The sequence below is a fragment of the Limulus polyphemus genome, unplaced genomic scaffold (assembly GCF_000517525.1).
Source record: "Limulus polyphemus unplaced genomic scaffold, Limulus_polyphemus-2.1.2 Scaffold1, whole genome shotgun sequence".
Classification (NCBI taxonomy): domain Eukaryota; kingdom Metazoa; phylum Arthropoda; class Merostomata; order Xiphosura; family Limulidae; genus Limulus; species Limulus polyphemus.
In genome coordinates, this window is record NW_013665611.1 from 2,861,779 (window position 1) to 2,866,021 (window position 4,243).

General features: G+C 35.6%; 1 protein-coding gene across 1 annotated transcript in view; it reads right to left on the reverse strand.

Annotated features, from left to right (window-relative positions):
• Positions 1 to 4,243, reverse strand: part of LOC106460637 — a 128,563-nt gene that overhangs the window by 8,835 nt on the left and 115,485 nt on the right. The window lies entirely within an intron of this gene.

The window sequence follows — 4,243 nt, forward strand, 5'->3', positions numbered from 1 at the left end:
CGAAACTAGTCTGGCTCACAGACACACCCCCAATGAAAGAATAGACCATTGCAAGCTTTTATTTGTTGTTAAACAAATGTTTAAACAACTCTATTCAATTATGTACCAGCTTCCTAGTGTCGGCTAAGGCTAACAATACGAAGAATTAAATTGTGGCGGAATGCTACAGGTTCTTCAAATACCTTTAGAATGATAGGTTTCCTTTTTTTTTGTGAGTGTAAAACACTTAAATACACCATTTCGAGTATTATGATTGTTTTTTGTTTGTTTTTTTTAGTTTCGCGAAAAGCTACTCTTAGGCTATCTGCGTTAGCCGAATCTAATTTGTAAATGGTAGGCTAGAGGGAAAGAAGCTAGTCAACATCACCCGCCGTCAACTCTTGGGCTACTCTTTACCATCGAATAGTGGGATTATCCGTCACATTATAAGATCTCTCGGTGATAAGGGCGAGCATGTTTGGTGACAGGTGTTGATCCTTTTGCGAGTCGAATGCTCTGATAACCAGGACACATCAGGCCAAATTTTAATGAAGAATAGTTTAGTAGTTTGTTCCAACATGAATATCTTCATCAATATACAGCGAAACATCTGCTTCCAGAGAATGCAAAATTATACAAGTGAAACAAGAATTACATTAAAAAATACAGTAAGCGCTCCTTACAACGAGCCCAATTCTTATGATGTTTCGTTTGTTTTTAATTATGCACAAAGCTGCACAAGGGCTATCTGTGCTCTGCCCACTACGGGCATCGAAACCCGGTTTCTAGCGTTGTAAGCTCGCAGACATACCGCTGTGCCGCTGGGAGGCCAATTCTTACGATAAAAAATATTAATTACTAGTTTTTACATGTTGTTAAATGCTTTTATAAATATTGATTTAAAAGTCTTAAAACATTAGATTATAATAGCTTATTGTTTTCAGTTTCGATTAATATTCTATGTAAGGTCATTCAAATCAATCAATTTATTTTAAGCACAAAGCTGCAGAATAGGCTATCTACGCTGTGTACACCGCAGGATCGAATCCCAAATGATAGCGTTTCAAGCCTTCCAGCTTACCACTAAGCTACCTGGGAATCACATACCGGGAATTGTGGTTAGAAGGCAGTTAGTAACGCATATGGAAGGATACAATTGTATAAAATGATATGTGCAATACATTAACACACGGCACATTTGTGTTTACAGTAAGTATAATAATAATGCCTTTAATATCTACTTAACCTATTCCCAAACCATCTAACAAAGTTTATGGTTCATAAACTGAAGCATCATACCAGTAAACGTTTCAACTCGCGATAATTGATTAACTGTGACTCTAATGTCAATTCCCCAGTGTTAGAGCGGTTGTCTGCGAACTTAAAACGTTAGAAACCGGGTTTCGATACCCGTGGTGGACAGAGCACAGATAGACCATTGTGTAGCTTTGTGCTTAACTTCAAACAAACAAACCATTGTGGTAAGTTAAGTGTACATTTTCACCTTTTTTTCTCCGAGATATTTGAAGAGTATTAGCAGTTTATGTTGGACCGTTTTAGATATATATTATTTTTTTCTCTATTGGGCAGGTTTTTAACAGTATTGGTTGTTAATCGCCAGGTTTCTTTCACATATCCAGTAAACGGACCTACCGATTAGAAAAGCTGGGATATAAAAACGAATTTTATAATCTAAGAGCTCCAACAGATATTTGCTTTTTACATTCCAAACAATTGTACTCGTCGAAACAAAATCCTGAACAGGAAAACTAAACTTCTAAAGTCCAAATGTGTGCTTTAACGAGCTAAGCCAGAACATTGAACTCGCGCAACCAGAACCAGCATTTGGTAAAGGCATACAAAAAAGCCATTAAAGTTCAAGTTATTATTTTTCGTCATAATTATACCAGATGGGAAAAAAAATCCGCGAATGTCAACAACGTTTTTAAACCATGATTAGTGTTTGATTATTGATTATGACAGGAAGACTCTTAACTAATCATTGTCATTATATTGTTCAAGTCCCCTCCACTTACTAATGCGACTTGAATTCTTTGTAATGCGACTTTGTAATGATCATGTTTTTAAATATTTTGTTCTCACCAAGATTTATTTGACATAAATCGTATCCTACCTAATTTTTATTGGAAGAAAACAAACAAACAAAATATACTCAGAAAGTTGAAAAATATAGTGAAGACTAGTCGTTGAGAAAAAGCTTAATAGTCAGTGTTAATAATTCTGCTTCTAAGCTAAAGACTCACTTTGAATGAACTAGATTTATTGCTGGGACTTAGAATATGTATTGACTAGCTTGAGGAACAATTAACTTTAATATCTGAGTCTTCAGATGACAAATCGATTAGTTTATGAATTCCACGATAACAAAAAACAAAACTATATACAGGTAAGAAAGGGGGCTGATTTCAAACACAGAATAACATGTGTTTCATGAGATATTATTCACTAGAGTTATTATAGATACTCATTTGTTTAAAACTTCAAATTATTCTACAGACACTCTGATGTTATAAAGACAAACGAACCTTAGGGAACTCTACAATAACCAGTCTCAGCCTCCTGCTGACTTACAGTGTCCAAAGTGTGAAAAGAAGTTCCGAGGAAAAATAGGCGAAATGACTAGAAATGGAAATATTGGGCGCCATGTTCGATTACGATTGACAACGAAACTTTTCTAACTTTAGGACTTTTGATAAACATGAAACCTTCAGTATGTCCCAGCGAGTTTCTAAGATACCTTACTTTATCAATTTTATAATTTTTACGAGTTTGACTTCTATTTCTAATTCTCCTCTTGTTACAGCTTTCGTGCCAACTTCCCGAATTCTGCACGCCATAATGACCGAACGTGGCAAATGGTTAACGTGCCGAACTTTGAATTTGTTTGTTTGTTTCAGAGCAAAGTTACATTGGGCTATCTGCTATATCCATCAAGGAGAATCGAACCCCAGCATTTAGCATTGCAAGTCTGTAAACTTACCATTGTCCCACCAGGGGATCGGACTTTGAATCCGAGGGTTTGGCTCGCTTTCCTTTACCACATTTTATTCATTATCTCATTTTCAGGAGTTCCATGGCCATTTACATTTTTTTTATTCATCACTGCCTTTATGGTGCCTATTTTTAAAAACTGTCAATTACGTTTTTGTCAGGAAATTGAAAACATTTTAGAGAAAATAATCTATTGTAATATGTATAATGAAAAAAAGATATGTTTTGAGAAACGTTATTCACTTAAAGGTGAAACTACTTTTTATATAGCTTTCAAAGTCAATGAAATAAATGCCGCGTATGACGCTGGTGCCTAATAAACAAGAGATCCAACTGCTTTTCTGCTAATAAGTTTATGCTCGTCTTTGTTTTGTGAGATTACTTTTGTAAGCCGTATAAACAGTTATCTTTAAAAAAAGGAGAAGAAAACTAAGAGACAGGATTAATACTGGTGTTTAAGGAAGATAAAATTTTAAACATGATGTAACTGCTTTTTTTCAGTCTCTTTAAGATATCCTCCAACGTACATATAGGGTGAGCAAACAAAAGAATTACTTATAAAGCGACAGCCTCTCCTTTTTAGGTTATTTGAATTCCTCCCTGTTTCAAAGTATTTCTCTCAGAAAGAGGTTTAGCAGTTTATATGGATATTTCCTCAAATAACGTTTTGTTTACTATAGCTTATCTTTCTCAAGAACTTAACTGACTGTAACACATTAATCAGCATTATCTATTCTATTTCTGAATTTTTCTCTCTTTTTATTCATCTCAGGGCAATCATAATCGCCTTTTGTCACGTTTTCGCATATTCTGGTTCTAATGCCAATGAATAGAATAAAAAATATTGTCCCAATTGTCTTCGTTTTGGGTTAATAAAAACAATATTTGAACTAAGAAAAGAAACTTCTCTCACAGGCAATAATCTCTTTCGGTTTACCTGGTTATTCAAATTCTTACCTGTGACTTTCTATTCATTTACAGCAGAGTGGTTAAGTAGGATCCTCTTCTATTATTCTACACATTGCTTTAACGCAGTAAACCATAAAATAATTCCACCTTATTCGTGGCCCGGCATGGCCAGGTGGTTAGGGTGCTCGACTCACAATCTGAAGGTTCGAATCCCCGTCCCACCAAACATGATCGCACCTTCAGCCGTGGGGGCGTTATAATGTGACGGTCAATCCCACTATTCGTAGGTAAAAGAGTAGCCCAAGAGTTGGTGGTGGGTGGTGATGACTAGCTAGCTGCCTTC